Raw genomic sequence first — 22,710 nt, 5'->3', positions numbered from 1 at the left:
AGGAGGGAAAGCTCACCGCTCCCCAGGTGAGCTCTGCTGTTGACTGTACAGATTTGCAGTTACAAGTACCAGTGATATTAACAGTGGTGGAATTTAAAAATCCCTATTTACTCAATTGTAGGGCTGCCCAAGTCTCCTTCAGACAAACACAAGTTAATGCTAAAAGCAGGAACCGAGCTTAGGCAGCCTGGATAATTAAGATTCCCGGACTGCGACGAGCACATGTGTTTGACAGTGATTTTCAGGGCTGAACCTGCCGTGATCCAGCAGCCATGTGAAGACAACAGGGGAACCGAGGCATTCGTGGTGCTGTTTGGGGCGGTGGAAGGGCTGCGTTCTGTACATCAGCAGCTTGCTCAGCCCGCAGGATCCTGCTCAGCCCCGCTCCGGAGCTCCCTGCCCTGCTCAGCCCCGCTCCGGAGCTCCCTGCCCTGCTCAGACCCGCTCCGGAGCTCCCTGCCCTGCTCAGCCCCGCTCCGGAGCTCCCTGCCCTGCTCGGACCCGCAGATAACCCGGGCTGGGCAGGGCTGGGCACGGGGCTCGGGGAGCGGGGCTGGGGGAGCGGCGGCACCGGCTCGGTTCGGTCCGGTTCGGTTCGGTTCGGTTCGGTTTGGTCAGGGACAGGAGAGGCACGGGCTCTGTCCGCCCTGGGTACGGCACCCCAGCTCCTGCAGCACCCCTGCAGCAGCAGCACCCCTGCAGCAGCCCTGCAGCAGCCCTGCAGCCCTGCAGCACCCCTGCAGCAGCAGCACCCCTGCAGCAGCAGCACCCCCACCCACCTGGCTGGGCCTGGCTGCACTGGAGCATGGTCCTGCATTCAAGCCACGTGCAGCCGATCCATTGACAACATTAAACACTGCCAGAAGTGTCAAAACAGGCATCCCATAGTTTTCAATTTCCACGTTTGTTGTTATTTTTAATGCAACAGATCCAGCGCAGAAAATATTCAAATTGATTTTAGATGTTCAAAATTTCACTTAAATTCAACATGTAAGTGTCATACCAGGTTTCAGACCCTGTTTGGGACCCTTTGTGGGAGTACCCAGAACCAGAAACCTCAGTGACACCTTCCCCTTCCCTGCTTGGTGCCCCCTGTCCTTTCCATAAACCCCTGCCCTGCGCAGCCCCAGCCTGCCTTGGCCTGCCAACACTCTCAGTGCAGCTGAGAGCCGAGGCCAGGGGTTGTTTCCATTCCAAAAACAAACCTGCATCTGTACAGTAAGATTGTGAACGGCCATAAGGACAAGAATGAAGAAAACCCAAACCCAAAGCTATCCAGAGCCAGCAGCCTCCCAGTCCTGCCCCAGCCCATGCTGTAAGACTGCTTTGGTCACAGGGGCCACACAGGTTTACATCAAGCTTATTCTGTAATGAAGATTAACACCTTCTCTAGCTATGGTTCAGCACTAAAAAAAAAAAATAATTAGAAACTTTTACTTGGGGAAAAACCTCGTGAACCGCACTCACCCAGCCTGCCCTAAATTAAAGGGACTTTTTCAAGAGTCTGCTTGCACTATTAAAAGAACATTTGAAATATAAACCTTCCTTCCACAGCTCAAAAGCAAGGCAAAAAAAAATGATATTTCATTCTCTGCCAGTAATTGCACAAGGGCTCAATATGAACCTGGTCAATGAAATTCAATCAGCTGAAAAGCACAGGTAGCAGCACGGAGCAGACCAGGCCATTCCTTCCTGGGGACATTTTCCTGCGAGTGAAACGAATCTGTCCCCACGTTTGTGCTCACACTGATGGGTCTGTGCACGTCTCCTGGAGCTGCTGAACATGCCCAGCCCAGCAGGGAAGGCAGGGGCAGAGGGTGGAATTGCTGGCCAGGTCACCCAGTGGCACTGAAAAGCAGAATATTCAATCCTACAGCCCCAGGAGCAGGCTGGAGAAGCCCCCTAAGACCAAGCATTCCCCAGCCCTGCACCCCGTCCCCAGCTGCCAGAATCCAGCGGGGGAGCCCGAGGTATTTTGGTGACAGCTGGGAAGGGAGCTCCAAAGCAGCCTCGGGCACAAGGAACGCTGCAGACCCGAGCTGCTCCTGCACCCGCTGTCCCCAGCGAAAAACGCCATGCGTAGCTGGCCTCCACCGTCACCACAGCAACCTCAGCCCCAGAACCTGAGCATCTCCCGTCACCAGGCTCTGCCCTCACGCCGTGAAGCCAGAGCTGCTCCTTCTTCACATCCCTTCCATCGGGGAGGAAAGTGCTTGAACCTCGTTTGTCTGAAAAAGCCACTAAGCAGTGTCAGGACGGTAACTGATCACAGAGGAGCTGAGGAAGGGCCGATGTTACCCGAGGTGAGACTGGAAGAAGCCAAGATTTCTGCAGAGCAGCTGGTGCAGCCCAGCTGGCGCTCACGCTCGCCCCTGCCCTTGTTCCTGCCCCAGCTCTCTCACCCGAGAATGGCAGGGCCCTGGGAGCTGCTGAGGTGAGGAGAGTGCCCAGCCTCATGTAAATACTTCATCGATTTCCTTCCTCCCTCCAGATGGTGCAGTTCAGAAAAATTGTTTTTAAACGATGCCTCCCAGAAACAGCGAGCAGCACAGGCAATAACCAGCACATTTCAGGTGAGCACCGAGCTCCTTCCCTCCCCAGCCAGCTGAGGCATCCACAGCCCTGCCAGGCTTCTGTACAAATCACCTGCAGCCCACGAACCCGAGCAGATGGCCTCTAATTGGAACTGCAGCCCCTCAGCCTCTCCCCACTCCTCCTTTACGCTTCCAGCAGGACTCAAAGATGGCTCTGGAAAACAGCTCTGATTCCTCGCCACGATCGGTTGAATTTTTTCCTTCCTTCTAAACCCAAATAACCACGTGCACCCAGGAAAAGTTAAGGTGGCTAATGAGCCCAGCTTGTTTCTGCTTCAAAGTCATCGAAACACTGCAGTGACCAAAGAGGAAAGCCGGCCTGCAAAGAGGCGAAGGCCAGCCCAGGATGGATGGATGGAGATGGGGACGGACCCCCGGCACAGCCGCAGCACCCCCACGCCCCGAGGGTCATTGCCAAACAGAGGCTTTCAGGAGCAGCACTGAAAAGTTTGGATTTTATCAGCAGGTTGCAAACCAGGAGGTGGAAAAGCCGGGCAGGTTCCAGGCAGCCAAGGCTGCTGCACTCCAGGCTCCCCAGGGACGCCACGCTGCACGTTCACCCCCCCACTGCTGCTCCTCTACACAGGCAGCAGCAAATGCCCGGCCTCAGAAAAATTAAGACTTGACTTTTTTGGCAGTTTTCCTGGTACTTTAAAAAAAAAAAAAAAGCTGTAAAGTAGGTCACTGCACAATATGGAATTTCCCAGATAGTTGCACTTTTTAGTAGAAACACTGGAGGGAACAAATTTACACCGTGGAAGAAAACGGGCTCAGGATTGTCTCAAAAGATGAAATCCAGCTGTGGGCCCCTGGCTTTCAGGGGAGCCCTCCTGGCTCCTGGAGCGGCCCCCCAGCCCAGCAGCAGAGGGCTGCAGATGCCACCTGAAGGCTTCTCCACTCCTCCAGGCCAGGGGTGGGACACAGCCCTTCCACCCCCGGGGCTGCAGTGAAGGGAAGCCACCCACACCTCCCCAGGAAGGGCCCGGGGTCAGGAGCAGGAGCAGCTGCCCCGGCACAGCCCTTACAGGGTTAAATCGGGCTGGTCGGTGGCTGGGCACAGGGAGGTGCTGATGGCCACCACGGGAGCCTGAGAGCATCGCCAGCACACGCGGCTGGGCACCAAGGACCTCCCCGGCACCTGGGACCGGTACCAGGAGGGAGCAGCACAAAAAACCTCTCCCCTCTGTCCTCTAGAGCAGCTCAGCCTGTGGGGAGCAGCTGCCCCTGCCTCCATCTGCTCCAGCCACACAAACGCATCCAGCTCCTCTGGAAATGAGCTTCATTACCATCCCTTCGATTTTCTGTACATAAATATTTGCAGAGGCTCTTTATCTTTTTCCTCAGAGCTGCATCTCTCTCCCCAGACGCCCAGCCAGCCTGCTTTTTCTTCATCAGAAAATGCTGAAGGCTTCAAAAGTAAAACCCAAGAAGATGTAGCAAGGGGAGAAGCACTGCTGGAGCAGGATGCACCTGAAGTGCCCCATCCCGGGTCCTCTGTGCTCTGCCTGGCTGGGAAGGGAGAGTGTCCCCAGATAATTCCTCCCATGCCCCTGGGAATCTGTTTTTTATTTTGCCATGGAGCACAACCAGCACCGTCCCTCCAGCTGGCCTCCAGGGCTCTCTGGCGAAGCCAGGACACGCCGTGAAACACCCCTGCCTCCCAGGCAGGGAGATAAACTTGTCCTTTCTGTTCTTTTCAACTTCCGAAGCAAGCAGTTGATCCTCACTGCTGTGCCAGTCACTCTGGGCTGTCTGGGCCCCCTCCCAGGGCCCTGGGGACAGCTGGCAAGGTCAGCAGCACACATCACACCTCAGCACAGCATCACCCTCTGCCCCAGGGTAAAAGCTTTTCCATTAGCAGCTTCATTGGATGCATTTTGTAGAAAGATAAAGCACCGTGAGAAAATAAAGCCTTGTCATTTCCCTCTGCAAATAATTCAGGGCTGTAATGAGAAGGAATCAATCAAGGCAGAGCATTTGGGTTGCAAGGTCTTTGCCGTGGTGTCAGTGGGAGCTCGTATAAAAGCCTGGCACTTTGATGGCCCCAGCACGGTCTGCTCAGGGCTGAGGAGCCACAGGGAGCCGGGCTGGCCTCTGCTGATGCTCAAAGCAAACGAGAAACAAAGCCAGAGGAGGAGAAGAGTAAGCATGAAGGAATTTACAGTAAAATCAGAGAATCCACCACTGAAGTTTGTGCTTAGAGCGCGAGCCCAGCCCACGGCTCTGGCCCTAAACCCCTTCTCAAAGCTGTGTCTGCAGGAGCAGGGCAGGGACAGGGCCCCAGGGGAGGAAGGCAACACCCCAACCCCACAGGCATCCCCAAACACCCTCTGGGACACCCCAAACACCCTCTGGGACACCCCAAACACCCTCTGGGACACCCCAAACACCCTCTGGGACACCCCAAACACCCTCTGGGACACCCCAAACACCATCTGAGACACCCCAAACACCCTCTGGGACACCCCAAACACCCTCTGGGACAGCCCAAACACCCTCTGGGACACCCCAAACACCCTCTGGGACACCCCAAACACCCTCTGGGACAGCCCAAACACCATCTGAGACACCCCAAACACCCTCTGGGACACCCCAAACACCCTCTGGGACACCCCAAACACCCAAACATTCCTGCAGCAGGCACAGGAATGACCCCAGAGGAAACTGCCTGGGCCCCTGAAGAACAAAACATTTGATTCCTGCACAAAGGAATTCCCAACATTTGGAACAATCTCCATTTCACACAAATGGTCACAGTGTTTAAAAAAAAATCTGTGACTTTAAAAAAAAACTGTTAAAAAAACTCCAGTTTAAAAAAGCCCAATGAAATGCAGCGTGTGGTGCCCCAGAGCCAGGGTGGGTGACCCGAGGTGGCAGCGATGTCCCTCTGAGTGTCACAAATGTTCCCACCACCTTGTGTCTAAGGGCAGCAGCACATGTGGGAGTTCTCCAGGGCCCAGCTCTGGGCACATCCTGCCTCCCAGCCACAGCTCCCTTCTCCCAGCCCTGCCTAATGATCTGGGGAGCAAAAGGAATTATTTTTCCTTTGAAAAAATCCAGTCTTGGATAAACTTTATTTCCTTTTAAAATATTACTTCCATTAGGAAGGAAAACACTGCCATAGAATCACAGGGTGGTTGGAAGGGACCCTAAAGAGCATCTCATTGCAGCCCCCAACACTGTGCAGCACATGTCCAGCACCTTTAAAGCCCGAGCTCTAAAAAGTGCAGGAGATCCAGGCTGGGCTGCCAGGCCCTTTGTGCAGGCACTTTGGTGCTTCAGTCAGTGCCAACAACAGCTCTGTGGCATCAGAGGGACAGAGAGTCCTGCCTTACCTGGCCTCCTGCCTGTGCCCAGCTCCTGCCCCAGCGCCAGCCAAGCCAGGCTGCAGCCAGGAGCTCAGGTGAGCACTCCATTCCCTGGAATAAAAACACAACAGAGCCAGGCTGCAGCCAGGAGCTCAGGTGAGCACTCCATTCCCTGGAATAAAAACACAACAGAGCCAGGCTGCAGCCAGGAGCTCAGGTGAGCACTCCATTCCCTGGAATAAAAACACAACAGAGCCAGGCTGCAGCCAGGAGCTCAGGTGAGCACTCCATTCCCTGGAATAAAAACACAACAGAGCCAGGCTGCAGCCAGGAGCTCAGGTGAGCACTCCATTCCCGGGAATAAAAACACAACAGAGCCAGGCTGCAGCCAGGAGCTCAGGTGAGCACTCCATTCCCGGGAATAAAAACACAGCCAAGCCAGGCTGCAGCCAGGAGCTCAGGTGAGCACTCCATTCCCTGGAATAAAAACACAACAGAGCCAGGCTGCAGCCAGGAGCTCAGGTGAGCACTCCATTCCCTGGAATAAAAACACAACAGAGCCAGGCTGCAGCCAGGAGCTCAGGTGAGCACCCCATTCCCTGGAATAAAAACACAGCCAAGCCAGGCTGCAGCCAGGAGCTCAGGTGAGCACCCCATTCCCTGGAATAAAAACACAACAAAGCTCCTGTCACATTCAGCACAATGACTTGTCTGTGTGAACAGCCACAGGGTGAGAGACCCAGAAATAGCAAATGCTGTGTGAGGATGGCTTTGGGCAGCCCGGGGTGTCCTGGTCGAGACAGGACCTGTCCCCCTGCCAGCAGCCCCTGTCCCTGCTCCTGGGGGAGCCCAGGGAGCCTCAGCTCCCCAGGGCCCCTTCAAATCCACAACTGATGAATATTAAAGCAGGTAATGCCCCAGATCCTGCCACTCCTACTGGAATGTTTGTCCCATTAGTGAGACAGACAGGAACCGATTTACAAAACAACAAATAAACACGGCAAAAAATCACACAGAGCTGAAAGCCGGGAACAAGGCGTTTAAATGATGGGTTTAGATCACGGCACAGCTACCCTGAACTGAATTAATTGGTGTTCTCGGAGCTGTCAGCTGCTGCCAGGGTGGAAATGAGCAGCAGGGCTGAGGAGGGCAAACTTCCAGCAGCGCTTTGCTGGAAGCAGCAGAGCTCTGGGGCAGCGGCCCTGGGACAGGCCGTGGTCAGCACCGTGTCCCTCCCTGCTGCGGCCACAGCTGCCCTCAGCCACCTCCTCCCTCCTCTCCTGTCCATCCCTGCTCCTCTGCCCCATGGCTCAGCTGCCCTTCCCACACTGTGACTTTTGTGCCATTGTTTTCACCCTCCCGTTGCTGCCAATTCCCAGAGCCTCCTCTGCACGTCCCAGCCCATCCTGGAGCTCCACCAAAGCAGCTCCTCACATCCTGACACTGCTTCTGTTGCACTTAAATATCTACAGCAGAAATCTGTTCCTAGGGAAACTGTTTTCATGGGAGACAACTGCTCCGAGTGCTGCTGCAGAGACACAAATGCTGTGGTTCTGGGCTTTGGGCAGGGGCTGGGCACTCACAGCCTGTCCTGAGAGCTGGGCACTCACAGCCTGTCCCCAGAGCTGGGCACTCACAGTCTGTCCTGAGAGCTGGGCACTCACAGCCTGTCCTGAGAGCTGGGCACTCACAGCCTGTCCTGAGAGCTGGGCACTCACAGCCTGTCCCCAGGGCTGGGCACTCACAGCCTGTCCCCAGGGCTGGGCACTCACAGCCTGTCCTGAGAGCTGGGCACTCACAGCCTGTCCCCAGAGCTGGGCACTCACAGCCTGTCCTGAGAGCTGGGCACTCACAGCCTGTCCTGAGAGCTGGGCACTCACAGCCTGTCCCCAGAGCTGGGCACTCACAGCCTGTCCCCAGAGCTGGGCACTCACAGCCTGTCCCCAGAGCTGGGCACTCACAGCCTGTCCTGAGAGCTGGGCACTCACAGCCTGTCCCCAGAGCTGGGCACTCACAGCCTGTCCCCAGAGCTGGGCACTCACAGCCTGTCCCCAGAGCTGGGCACTCACAGCCTGTCCTGAGAGCTGGGCACTCACAGCCTGTCCCCAGAGCTGGGCACTCACAGCCTGTCCCCAGGGCTGGGCACTCACAGCCTGTCTCTGGGTTTTGTGCTGGTTTCCCCAGCCCCAGCCAGGGGGATGTTCAGTACACCTGTGTGATTGTACAATAATTTCATGGCCCCTGGAGAAGGGGAGTGAAGAGTTGAGGGGACAACAGCGCGGAGAGGGGGCATCAGACCTGCTCCGTTCGTTTCCCGTGACAGAGTTTATCTTTATCTCGGTGTGCAATGGGCAGAGGCACAGGGACACGCCGAGAAAAAGCCAAAGTTGCTCCTGGAGAGCTCGGGGGGGCTGAAGTTACCGGGACTGGCAGCGGTGGTGGCCCCGCGGGCCAGGGCACACATCCAGCGGATCCCGGAGCTCCCGGGGCAGCAGGGACAGCCTGGAGCAGGGCTGACCTCAGCTCCGACAGGACAGGAGCTTGGAGACCTTCGGCAGAGCAGGACCCGAGCGGCCGGAGCTGCTCCCGCAGGCCAGGGGAGCCCCGGGGATGAGCTGGGGCATTCCCAGCTCCCTTCCCGCATTCCCAGCTCCCTTCCCGCATTCCCAGCTCCCTTCCCGCATTCCCAGCTCCCTTCCCGCATTCCCAGCTCCCTTCCCACATTCCCAGTCTCTTTCCCACATTCCCAGCTCCCTTCCCACATTCCCAGTCTCTTTCCCACATTCCCAGCTCCCTTCCCTCATTCCCAGTCTCTTTCCCACATTCCCAGTCTCTTTCCCACATTCCCAGTCTCTTTCCCACATTCCCAGTCTCTGCAGGAGCACCGTGCTCAGCTCCCGTTCCTGGCACCGAGCAGACGGACAACCTGAGCTCTGGAGAAGAGAATGGATTCATTGAACTTTTATTATTCATAAACTTATTTTGGGGCTGGGGTGGGCACAAATGCTTCCTCACCCTAATTCCAAAATCCAGAGCAATGTGAGACTAAAAATGCCAGTCCTAAAATTCTACACCGCACTTCAAATAGAAGCAATTTGATAATTTCCTCAGGCACACAAAGCAGCAACTCAATAAGAATAAATATGCTAATGAATGTATTTAGTCTTGGCCATTACATTTCATAAATATTTACTGCTCAGTGTTCAGAGTCCCGATTCACAAGAATCAGTTTCCAAGCAAAGCAAGACGTGTGAAGGGAAGGGTTTTGTTCTGCTGTGCCAAAACAAAATCGGCTCATTTCCTACGGAGCCTGCGGGGGCTCCACAGCCACACCCGACACGGAGAGAGCCCTCAGCACAGCCAGGGAGGTACAGCCCTGGGGCTGGCAGCTGCACAGCTGGGCAGAGCCAGCACACCTGGGCAGAGCCAGCACATCTGGGCAGAGCCAGCACACACACCTGGGCAGCACCAGCACATCTGGGCAGAGCCAGCACACACACCTGGGCAGAGCCAGCACACACACACATCTGGGCAGAGCCAGCACATCTGGGCAGAGCCAGCACACACACACATCTGGGCAGAGCCAGCACACACACACACCTGGGCAGAGCCAGCACACACACACATCTGGGCAGAGCCAGCACACCTGGGCAGAGCCAGCACATCTGGGCAGAAGACAACAAGCAGGTACCTCAGTCTGTTGGTCCAACCCAGCCATGGCCCTGGGGAAGGAGAAAGCACTGACTGACATCAGTGAAGCCTCACTGGGTTGCCAGGGGAGTTACTTATGGAATCAATCACCTTAGCATGTGACAGCTGCTTTTTCTTCTATTTCTTCTCACAGGACTGCAGATTTCCAGGCAAAAATGGTCTTCAGGAGGAGAAGGGGAAGGAGGGGACTCCATTAAATGAATAAAATAGGAAAGGGCAGGTAAAGTCATTACCTGGTGTCTTTTCAGCAAGGAACAGCTAAATCAAAGCCTAATCAATATATTCCTTTCAACTAAAGTTCAAACACAAATCTCAGCCCCAGGAGGCCAGGCTTGAGGGAGCTAAATTTACACAGCTCAGAGGGCAAGGATGCGCTTGCCATGCAGAACAAACATCACCTGCCCATTAAAGGCTGCACTCCACAGCTGCAGTAAAAGCTTTCCTGATGGCCAGGCCATGGAGCAGAGCCCTGGAGGAGGCACTCGGCTCCTGGAGAGCCCTCCTGCCATCCATGTCCTCACCTGGCCCTCGCTGCTGGGACACCCCCCTTGGTCCCCAGAGCAGGAACGGCTCCAGGTGACCCCTCCAGTGAGGGCCACCTTGGCACTGAGGCCCCCCAAGGACACCACACTGTCCCAGGGTGGCAGGACCGCGAGGGAAACACAAACCAGCAGCCTCAGAGCTTCCAGCAGCAGTGGCTCGCTGAGCTGCCCGCATTTGTACCTGGAGGAGCTGGCCTGACTGCCAGGGGATGGGGACACGCCTGTACCACAGCCCACACTCAGCCCTGGGGGTTTTGGTGAGGGGTTCAGGGCTCAGCCAGCACCAGCAGCCCAAAGTGACCACAGTGGGGACATGGAGCAGCCTCGTCACCAGAGCCAGCACCAGGGGAACCTTTCACTGTCCCACAGCAAAACCTGGGACACAGCACACAGCACCTTTCCTTCTGCCTGGAGCCAGGACAAAACACTGCTCAGCTCGGTATTTATTACTTGAGCTCAGCCCTTAACAAGCACCATCCTGCAGTCACTGCCACCTCCGTGTGTTCAAGTCAGGCAAAGGGAACTTGAGAAGGAAACCAAGTGAAACTGGCAGAAATGTTGGAGTGCTTACAGGGGATAAATAGTGGATCAACACAGCAGAAGTTTCCTCCTACAAAAGGATTCTTTATTGTGTGGCCTTAACCTGGCTCAGAACTGCTCTCTCACCTTGTCACCTGTCCTGCCCCACCTGCCAGGGAGCTCCTGCCTGGGACAGGGACAAGTTCATTCAGCCACCTTGTGATGAAGTTTTAAGAACTTCCACAGGCAGCTCTGCCTTACCAGGTTACCCCTACCCCTCCTGGGCTGCAAACTTTGCCCAGGCTCTGCCTGCAGATCCCAGAGCCTCCTTTACCCTCTCCAGAGGAAGCCATGCTCTCACCAGTAGGCCCAGTCTGGGCTGTGCTGCTGGCTGGGATTTACTGACAGATCTGCTCATTCTTGTAAATTATTCGCAAAGAAATAATGGGAATAATGCGGGAGCACACATCATTCATTAACACCTTTTCTGAACAAGTAATAAAAAACTAAATATAAATGCTGTAATTTCCACCCAAATGCGCTACGACTTCTAGCAAGAAACCCCAAAGTGGGGCAGGACAACTTTTTCTCATGTTTTTATTCAGAGCTGGAATAAAATAAGAGAAACGTGACAAATATGAGGAATTTTGAAATGGCCCTGGCATTCCATTCGGCATTAAAACCCCCCACCTTACCCACAGAACAGGCTCATGTTTCAGTTACAAAGATAATGATTAAATAAATCAGTGCCTTTGGTGTCCTTGAAGATTTTCACAAAGCGTAACTTTTCCCTCTCTTTCTATGAAATACAGATATTTAATCCGGTCTGTGTAAATACACGAGCTTTATCACAGCCATGCACAAAATTCGGTATTCACACAGTATTTTCTCCTGCTCGTCGTGCAGCTCATCCCCTACTCCATTTCCTGCCCCTCACCCTGCTGCTCCCCGCTGACTCCCTTATCTCCCCAGCTCTCCAGCAGACGAGGCAGCAGTGTAGAGCTGTCAGGATGGAGGAGATAAAGCAGGAGCCAGGCTCAGCTCCGCTGGCAGCCTCTCCACACCCTGCAGCAGCTCCAGGGAGCAGCGCCCGCTGCTCAGGCCGGGAGAGAAGGACTGAACCGGGCCAGGGGACATTTATCCATCGCTGCCATCCTTGCAGTGCGTATTCCAAACCTCTACACGTCGTCTCGCTGCTGCCACTGGCTGCATTTGGGTAAAGCGTGCCTTGGAAGCACGGGTGTGCCAGGGAAGGATCCTTCCGGAGCTCTGGGGGGATTGGGGTGTCCAGCTCCACCTGAGAGAGAGGTGTGACACCACACAGCAGGTCTGCTGTGCCGTGTTCCCCCTCTTTCACAGAGCTGGGAGGGATTTCTGCAGCCCTGGGAGTCACCACGGGCAGGTGTCACCCACGTCTGAGCCGGAGCAGCAGCACACGTGTCCCACTCGTGTCCCCCAGCACGGCTGCCACTGCTCCTTCTGCCCCCCTGAATCCTCAGCACAAACCCCTGGGGGCCACAAAAAAAGCGAGCACGTGAATGGCAGCCCTGGAAACGAGGCACATTTCCATCAGCAGCTCAGGGCACACACTCCAACAGCAGCTGCAGAGGCTCCGAGGAGAGGCTGGGGCTGTGCAGAGCAGTGTCCACAGCCCTGGGGATGGCCGAAGGACAGAAGCGTCTGCAGAGGCCACAGCAATGCCCACGGGGACTGCAGGTGCTGCCAGGATCCTGCTGGGATCCTGCACCCACCCGCCTCAGAGGGAAAACAGACAGGGTGCTGCCACAGCCACTTAAACACCTAACCAGAAACTTCACCCCGATTACCCACTCGGTCCCCACGGGTAGTTAGGGTCTGCACAGCATGACCTGAGCCCCCGGATCTCTTCAAAGCACAGATTTCCAGAGAAGGAGGCTTCCTTCCACTGGCCCCCATTTCCAGGGCAGGCTGCTGGATCTGCTGTGTCAGCAGGGCACGGCTGCCCGGAATAAAAGGCCTTGGAATTCTGGCTCCCTCGGGATGCTCCACTGGAGAGCTTTTACCCCTGCTCACAGTTCTCACTCACACACGGCTGCTGAAGCGCCAGAACTGCTGCAGGGGAAGCAGTTAAAAACATCCAGCTGCAAATCCGTCTGAGGGCTGGAGGAAGACGCAGGACACGAAATCAATTCCCAGGGCCTACTTTGGACTGCTCCCACGTAAAGGTGCCACAGAAGCACAAATTGTTATTGTGGTATTAGCTGGCACAACGGGGCGTCAGGAAGAAGAGCTGCCTGAATGCCTGGGGGAAATCAGGAATGAGAATGAATTACAGAAACTGATACAGTTATAACTGTACATAACTGATACAGTTATACATGCCCTGCTCTGAAATGTGTTTGAAACAAAACGATTACCATAATAAAAGTAAATCCGTTTCTGTTCTGCTTATTCTCTGCAGACAAAAGAAAGGGTCAAACACTTTTTTTTTAATCAATCAAAAGACGTAAAGAATCAGAACTCAAAACATCGATTTAATTTTGAGCGCAGATAATCCGGTGATTTGAAAAAAATAGAATCTAATTCAGGGAAGACATTCAAGTAATAAATTGCTTCCCTTCCTCGCACCTTGTTTGCAGAAAAACCGACCGTGTGAGTTCCCAACACACAGCTGCCTGTCCTAAGAAAGAGGGACAGAGCAGAACACCCTTTCCTCTTTCTGTCTGCTTAGTAAATATTGAGCAAACTCAATATTTGAGTTTAATAATCAATAATCTGCGTTAGAAACTCGGGGCTCTGTCCCTCAGTAGGGGATTCCTCTCTGCACATGTGTTGCATGACCACCCCAGAGGCAAGCACAGGGAGGCAGAGGAACCTCAGGGCCGGGGTGGGGGGGCTGCGATGTCCCCTCCCAGGGCCACCCCAGAGGGGACAGGGGGAGCCAGGAGGGACCCAACAGCCACCTGTGCACCCAGCTGCTCTGCCAGCAGCCCCTTCCTTTGTTCCTTTATTATTTTTAATGCAGGGCCACCGTTGCAGGGGACAGAAAGGGGGGGCTCGGGGAAGATACTGAGCCCAGATTGATCCCCGGGCAGGCAGCTGGCGGGGCTGCAGCAGCACCACACAGGCACAGGGAGAAGTCTATTAATGAGCTCCAACTACTAAATTATTGACTACTTAAGTACCGCAAATTTGGTCTAATTATTTTCATGATGGGAGTTTAATTAAAGTGTCTTTTGTATAAAAAGTCGAGCAATACCCTTCTTCAGATAGTGTCAGGGAGAGTTTCCAAAGCCTGCCTGGCTTTCAGAACCAAATTAAAAGTTATATCCAACGCAAAGCTCTTCCAAAGAGGGAGCTTTTGTGTGGGAGAGCGCTTTGATTCGCGGCTCCAGCTCACGAGTCCTGCTGCTGAAGCTCGTGCTCCTCTCCCCACCAGGGACACATCTCACCCTGCAGCCAGCACGGGGAACGAGGGAAGCGTGGGGCAGTGATGGAAATCTGACGGCAGTGGAGTCACACAAAATGAAAAGTGAAGGAAGGCGCCCAGGGAGGGAGGGGGAAAGCAGTCAAACCAAAACACTGAGGGACAGCAAAGGACACCAAAAATTCAGGTTGCGCAGGGTTGTCCACTGCAGAAAGACGAGCAGGGATTTGCCAGCACGCAACTTCAGCACAAATGCAGGCAGTGGCAGCAGCTTGGCCACTGGCTTTCCCTGCAGTGACAGGGAAGAGTTTCCAGCAGTGGTTTGGCACCGAGAGCTCCTCCCTGGCACTGCCCAGGTGAGCTCGTAGCTAACAGCGAGTGTTTAGGGCAAACACAGGTGCATTCCTCTCTAGGGGCACGATGCACAACCCTCCCACGAGCTGGGAAATCAGGACTGGGCTCTCCTCGCTGTTTCCTTCCTTTTCTCCAGTGCAGTTGCTGATGCCACACCCTTTGCAGAGCTCCTTCAGCTGCTCACATGAACGCCACTGTGCACTGCTCCTTTAGCCCAGGCAGCCAGTGCTGCATCCAGGGGCTCCTGTGGAGGTGGCAGTGGTGTGCTGTGCACCCCTGGCCACCCCTGGGCCCCCTGGGCAGAGCAGGTGAGCACCCCTGGCCATCTCTGAGCACCCCTGGCCATCCCTGAGCCCCCTGGGCAGAGCAGGTGAGCACCCCTGGCCATCCCTGAGCCCCCTGGGCAGGGCAGGTGAGCACCCCTGGCCATCTCTGAGCACCCCTGGGCAGGGCAGGTGAGCACCCCTGGCACCTCTGGAGGCAGCTGGGCCTGGCAGGGGTGGGAGCAGTGTGGGGAACCTGCCCTGCCACGGCCCCTGTCCCCTGTGCAGGTGACACCGAGCTGGACAGGGGACAGGGACCTTCCCAAACTGAAACCCCTGGACAACAGGCACGAGAGAGGGACCAGCTGCAGTGTCTAAAGTCTCTTCACCAACAGCACCAACATTCACAGCTGCACTGCAGCTCTGGGAGCCCCAGAGAGGACAGAGGGTGAAACTTCTGGAAGAAAACAGTTAAAAAAGCCAGAGGAATGTGCTCAGCAACCCAGTGCAGGCTTTCAAAAAATGCCTGAGCCACAAGGGATTTAATTTTTTCTGAAGTTACTGGGTTTTCTCTCAAACACCCCCAGAGCTTTCTGAAGTCACGTGGACCTTGCTGGACAACCCTGCCACGCTTCCCAGGGAACAGCACCAGGGAAAAGCAACGATGAATTACAAGAGACACCAGCACGAAGTAGGAATTAATGGGGTTGACATCAGCTGGAAATAAATCTTTTTTTTTTTTTTTACAGACAGTCACATGTATCACATACCTGCTCATTTCAAAGCTACAGGAATTAGAAATTCCACTCTGATCCCGCTGTAAATGTGCATCCAGACATTTCTGGGTTCCCCCTGCACAGGACACGATCTCCAGGCAAAGCCCTGTGGCAGCTCACGCCTCTGGGGCACAGCAGACACCAGAGGAAAGGAAAGGAAATGGTTTGGGAAGGAGCACGCTCCATGCCAAGGGCTGGCAAGCAGGAGGGAGCTGACAATTTTTGAGCTCCTGTCCAAGCACCTGCTGGTAGACACGGGAGCACGGCGGAGGCTCTGCCTCACCTGCTGTGCAGAGCAGTGGGCAGCCTGCTCTGGCTGCAGAGCAGCACAGAAAATTAATTTCCAGCAATTACTTGTGCTCTGGCCAAAGAACCCGACCTTGTGTGTGAGCAGGCCAGAGGAGAGCTACAGGGCACCTACAGCTGCTGCTCCAAATGCATTCAAGGGCCTCTGGCTCCAAGCATTCAAAAGGCAACAAAAAGCCATTTCTGAGGGTCTGGGCCTGCAGCAGCAGCCCTGAGCAGGCACAGGGGCTCTGCTCCTTCCCAGCTCCTTCCCAGCTCCCTCCCAGCCCCACAGACCCCTCCTGTGCACAGGACACGTCCTGTCTCTGTGTCAGACAGTGACTTTGCAGAGCTGTATTTCTGTTGTGTGTACTAAGTCAAGATTCTTTTTCCCAAGCTGGTATCAGCTGAGGGTCAGGGTAACAGCCTGATCTGGGGAATGGAAGAATTACAGCTTTAAACAAGAATGGAATGGAATGGAATGGAACGGAACAGAACAGAATAGAATAGAATAGAATAGAATAGAATAGAATAGAATAGAATAGAATAGAATAGAATAGAATAGAATAGAATAGAATCAGTTCTCAGTATTTGGACAGTATCACTGGCCCCAGAAGCAGGACTGAGGGTTCTGCAGGGCACATCAGACAGATTTTCCCAAACGAGAGCTCTCAAATGCTGCAAGGCTTAGGGGAGCTGCTCAGTCCCCAGGCAGATTTTCCAGACCCTGCAGGTCACCTCACCTCACCTCACCTCCTGCTTTCACTGACAGCCGGTCCTGCCGAGGAAGGGTCAGAGGAGCCAATTTCAAACTCTTTTGTGCGAGGCAGCACAACCCAGCACTGCAGCAGACACCAGGGAAAGGCTCACACTTCTCTTTAACAGCAGCTTCTCTAATTCTTAAAAAAAGCCATTTGAGGAAATGTGATCCTTTTAAACAAGACAGACCACAGCAAAGCGTTAAGGTTTTACAACTTGACTAAATTACCTTTCTTACAATTTCAGGAATTACCTTCTGGCACATTGCAAGTCTCCAGTAAGTAATCCCAAAATGCAAACCTGATGAGAGAAGAGAATCAGAAGGGAAGAATCACAGCAGTATATATTACCATTTTTAAAATAAAAAACAAAGAATTGGAAGGCTTTACAGCACAGCAAAAGTACAAGCAGAAATGCTGGGAAATTACAGAGCACTTGGGGAAGATTCCTTCTGGTTTTTAAGCATAACCCAGTGCTGCTGCTGCTTTGCCAGCTGTAGCAGGGCTGCCCAGGCCCGGTGCCTCAGGAGGGCACCTGTAGCCAGCACTGCCACCCCGACACAGCTCAGGGCACAAACGGGGCAGTGCCACTCTCCCAGTGCCCCTGGGCACTGCAGCAGCGCCAGGCTGCGGGGACAGGGGCTGCCAGGAGCCCTGGAGCCCCCTCCTCTGCCAGCTCAGGGGTGGGGTGACCAGCCCAACACACAGACTGAGCTTTAGTTTAATCCTGCCCTCCCCAGCTGCTCTTCCCAGGCTCGCTCTCTCACAGGCAAGCGGACTGTGCACGGGATTTACAGAGCTCTCCTGCCTCATCACACACTTTCTTTCTATTGAGTTGGACTCACTGACAAGGACAAAACTATCTATTAGGAAACAAATTACAGTTATTTAGTACTTCTAAAAAACGGCTGGCTTTTAGAATCACTTTGCCTTTTAATATTTAATGACCCAGATCAAGAACAGAACGCTCCCGGAGGAGCAGCCAGCTGGCAGGCAGCCCAGGGGAGAGGATTCTCTGAGATCACGGAGCACCTTCTCAAACAGCTGCGTTTGGTGGGATCTGGGAAAGGAAACTTCACTGGGTGTGGTTTCTGAACTGGAACAAACACATCATGTGGATAACGTGAAGCATCTCTGCAAGCAGAGAGCAGAGGGGAGTTCTGGGGAGGAGCAGCTTCCTGCACCTGCAGAAAGGTGTTCTGGGCACCCTAGCCAGCAGCTCGAAGTAGGAAGGCAAGCCTGGCATTAAAAACCACCACTAAGCCAAAAGACATCTCTAAATGCATCACCAAGAATTTAGGGGCTAAAACTCCAGGGATTAAAGCACTGGGGATTAGAAATATAATACCTGAGAGTTGCTATTTCATCCAAAGAGTATTTGATTGCAGTTCCTGTAGCAGGAAGAGAGTGGGTCCTTTCCCCCACAAGTCCTACAGCACTCGTTTCCCACGTGGTGCCAGAGCTGTTAACACACCCTGGATATTGTATATCTGCTGTAGGGCACCATCCTCTGCGAGGAAAGCACAATACAGGACTTCTGAGGTGGGAAACTCCGGCCAGGAGGAGTGAGACACAGGAGGGACCTGACTCCCTGCTGCCAAAGGCAATCAACATTCAGCCGGATGCCAAATTAGATCATAAAGCACAAGATAATTTAGTGATCTCAAGCACCAGAACGTTACTGTGACTTCCATACTGATACAAACGCCAGGCTAAGGAAATACTGCCCTCGGCCTGGTGTGAAAGAAAAACATGAAGCTTTAGGAAAGGTGTGGAAATTGCCTTTTAAAGCTAACACAGTTAGGTAGTGCAATTATGATGTGCAATCACAGGTGCTCCAAAACTCTGATATAACAAAATTCTGATGTAAAAGGAATCTTGTGTTCTAAGCTAAAAAGGTCGACAACTCCAGGAAAAAACTGTTCAATAAACCTAGCTCTGCTGTTTTTTCTTGCTGCAGAATACAAGTTGATTTCAAGGCCTGCTCTGTACCAAAATTGGAGGCTTCTGCACTGCGTGCTGCTTTGAAATGGCAGTAGTGGCATAATTACATTATCGATGTAACTTGCACTCTCCGAGGCCCAATCGTGTGAAACAAAGAGCCATTTACATAAATCTTCCACTAAATAGCAGGCTCTATTACCCCAGGATTTAAACAGAAATAGACTCCATTTCCTACACAGAGCTGTGAGAGAAGTAACACTGCAAGTCTACAGTGACTGAGAGAGGCGAGGAGATGCAGAACAGGAGTGTCCAGCTGGGCACAGCCGTGGGCTCTGTCCCCTGTCCCTGCTCTGTCCCGTGTCCGTGCTCTGTCCTCTGTCCCTGCTCTGTCCCCTGTCCCTGCTCTGTCCCGTGTCCCTGCTCTGTCCCGTGTCCCGGCTCTGTCCCGTGTCCCGGCTCTGTCCCGTGTCCCGGCTCTGTCCCGTGTCCCGGTTCGGTCCCGCGTCCCGGTTCGGTCCCGTGTCCCGGTGGAGCTCCGGGCCGGTCTCCCCTCGGGCACGGGCTGCGGGCCGGGCAGGCTGAGCCGCAGAGCCCTCGGGACCGCTGACCCCGGCCCGGCCCGGCCCTCCGCACCCGCTGTGTGTCCTGGAGTCTGTCCCGCTGTCTGTCCCGCTGTCTGTCCCGTGACCCTGCTCTGTCCCGTGTCCCGGCTCTGTCCCGTGTCCCGGCACTGTCCCGTGACCCGGCTCTGTCCCCTGTCCCGGTTCGGTCCCGTGTCCCGGTTCGGTCCCGTGTCCCGGTTCGGTCCCGTGTCCCGGTGGAGCTCCGGGCCGGTCTCCCCTCGGGCACGGGCTGCGGGCCGGGCAGGCTGAGCCGCAGAGCCCTCGGGACCGCTGACCCCGGCCCGGCCCGGCCCTCCGCACCCGCTGTGTGTCCTGGTGTCTGTCCCGCTGTCTGTCCCGCTGTCCGGGTGTCTGTCCCGCTGTCCCGGTGTCTGTCCCGCTGTCTGTCCCTGTGTCCGTCCCGCTGTCCCCGGCACCTCCCGGGCAGTGGCGCCACCGTGTGGCCGTCCCGGAGCGCCGCGCGGGGTCCCGGCCTGACCCCGCACCGGGACCCGGAGACAGCCCGGGACAGACAGCCTGGAGAGACAGCCTGGAGAGACAGCCCTGGAGAGACAGCCCGGGAGAGACAGCCCTGGAGAGACAGCCCTGGAGAGACAGCCCTGGAGAGACAGCCTGGAGAGACAGCCCGGGACAGACAGCCCTGGAGAGACAGCCTGGAGAGACAGCCCGGGACAGACAGCCCGGGAGAGACAGCCTGGAGAGACAGCCCTGGAGAGACAGCCCTGGAGAGACAGCCCGGGAGAGACAGCCCTGGAGAGACAGCCCGGGAGAGACAGCCCGGGAGAGACAGCCCGGGACAGACAGCCTGGAGAGACAGCCTGGAGAGACAGCCTGGAGAGACAGTCCGGGACAGACAGCCCGGGAGAGACAGCCCGGGAGAGACAGCCTGGAGAGACAGCCTGGAGAGACAGCCTGGAGAGACAGCCTGGAGAGACAGCCCGGGACAGACAGCCCGGGAGAGACAGCCCGGGACAGACAGCCTGGAGAGACAGCCCGGGACAGACAGCCTGGAGAGACAGCCTGGAGAGACAGCCTGGAGAGACAGCCTGGAGAGACAGCCCGGCTCAGGGACCCGGGGACAGCCCGGCTCAGGGACCCCCGGCTCAGGGAACCCCGGCTCAGGGACCCCCGGGACGGGCTCCCTCCCTCGGCCGCTTCCCTCCCCATCCCCACAAGCCATCTCTCAAAGTACCAGCTGGGAAACAGGGACAGCTGTCCTGACCAAGCGTGCACGCTTCTCCTAAAATCATTAATGAGCTCCTGCAGTAAATTTCTTTCCAGAGTGGTTTTCTGGTTTCAAGGCTTTTTCTCCTCCATCACACTGAGTGGACCTAAAGCAACCACAACTTTGTCTGTAACCCACCCGTAACTCTGAAATATTTTTCCCACCCCACTGTTGGCTTTGAGTGTTTCCAGAAACCCTCAGCACCTCAGCACGGGGGTCCCAGTGGTTCCAGGGCCACGTCTCACACTGCTCCATCCAGAACCGGCCATCCTCCACTTGCAAAAACCCAGAAATAAAACTACACCCAGGATTTCTGAGCACTCTCTCCCCAGGCAGCAAACACGACGATTGTTTCCCATGAACAACAAGCAGAACTGGTTGTGTTGGTCGATGTTCTGAACCCAGGGAATTCAGACCCCACGTACCTCTGCTGTGTGTGATCGTTTCCAGAGGCAGCAGGAACCAGCGGCGTTTCTCAGGAGCTGCTGGAGGGGAATCACCGGCCACTCGGGCTGCACAGAGTTCTGCAGCCCACACAGAACCGTGTGTATAAAATCAAAAGATTTCAAAGCAATGAAGGGCTGGGTTTACACTCAGATCAAATGTAGCCCACATAAATCAAAACAACAGCCTCAAAGACTTGCAAAAGTAATAATGTTTAAATTCATAAATATTCCAACTCTTTCTTTTTTAACTGCAGGGAAATAAAGCAGTGATATTGCAAATTCAGCTAAAGCTTTCTAGATTCCTCCACTTGTTTTCTGCTTTGGAAGGGTGGTGGCTGTGAATAAATGTAGATTAAAAACCCACTGCACAGATTAATCACTGTGATAAAGATTGATAAATGCAAAACCCTTTCACATGCAGACGTGCATATTTCAAATACAGATCAATTCATCACACTTGAATGAAATGTTTTGTTCCCAGGTCATGGACTCACTTTGAAACAACCCCTGCGATCGAATAAAGGCCACCCAAAAAAACCCCAGACCCCACAATGGCACTGTCCAAGGAACCTCTGTGCTCCGTCCTCACGGACCACAGCTGATACACAAAATCCCTCAGCTGAGGCCACACACGGGATTTCTGTGGGCCAGGAGATGTGCTGGCACTAACATGCCCTTGAAGAACCCCAACAGCTTTGGCTCTGGTCTCCTCTGAGATCTTGTCTGGTCACACCTTCCCACCCTGTTTTGCAGCAGAGCAACATTCCAAGGCTCCACCTGCAGAGTCTCAGCAGAGAGAACCAGGGCAGGAGCCCTCAAGCCAACTTCAACCAAGGCATTTATTAGTAACTCTGGGAATCACCTCTTCAATGCTGCTGCGTTCTGGGTTAGAGCCTTGCAACACATTTGCAGCCATGTACGAGCAGGGATTATTTTACACTCCCAGCTCTGCTCTCCTGGCCGCTGCTGCCAGCCCCACTGCTCAGCTCCAGCGCCCTTCCCGAGCCCCACGGACGTGAGACACGGGAAACAATTCCAGCTGTGCTTCTGCTTCAGCTCAAACCCTTCACAACCAACTCTGCTTCTCCCTTCACCTTCAACTGCCAAACACTGCAGAGAGTCAGCAAGAGGTGGCCCTGACTCCTCTTTTCCAAGCTTGCCCAAGTTTTCCCACGCGTTTCAGAGCAGCTCCATCGCTTGGCCATGGTGTGGCAGCCAACAACAGTTAGTGAATGAGGCTGCCACAGGCCTGGAGTTCTGCAGCAGGGCAAGAGAAGAAATGGTTGTTCTTTTGCTCCTGGGTTTGTTTTTCCTTTAGAAAGACCCTTAAATGCCTTTTTGTGTGCTCTTGCTCTAAGGAAAACAAGAACAGCTGTAGGAAGTTAACAAAAACACGAGAAATAGACTCCAGACTAAGCATCTTTGCCTGTATTTACTGTTCAAAGTGCTGGCGGTCGCAAGGATATTTGGGTTTTTCCTTCATAAAAGAATATCACGTGCAGGACAGGTTTGGGTTTTGGTACGGGGCACACCACCACCCCAGGGGTCTGCTTCTATTACTGAGACATCAAACACCGGGAAAAAAAACAGGCGAGCAATTAAACCAGAACCGTGCCAGCACGTTTTTTAGAGATTCCTGTATTTCATCCGCCATCCTCTTCAGAGACGTTTCTTCATCTGACCCCACTGAGATCACATGCAGGAGCCTGGTGAGTTCAGAAAGTCCGGTGTCATCTCTCCGGGCTTTCAGCAAACAGGAGAAGCTGGTTATTTTTTGGCAGAAGTGCAACCCGCCATCTTCCACTCCTAAAGTAACGCAGTGGGTGAAGATGTGACCGTTTTTGAGCAAGGTTCCCCAGCAGGGCTCTCTGCAGCCCCAGGACAGCAGCAGCAGCAGGCTGCACAATGCAGTCCCTGCAGCCCTGCCCAGCGCTGCCAGTCCTGGCACTGCCAGCG

The sequence above is a fragment of the Pseudopodoces humilis genome, chromosome 17, assembly GCF_049639895.1.
Source record: "Pseudopodoces humilis isolate 2021_Gansu_Grassland_sample_001 chromosome 17, ASM4963989v1, whole genome shotgun sequence".
NCBI lineage: Eukaryota > Metazoa > Chordata > Aves > Passeriformes > Paridae > Pseudopodoces > Pseudopodoces humilis.
Note: the sequence above shows the minus strand (reverse complement) of the source record.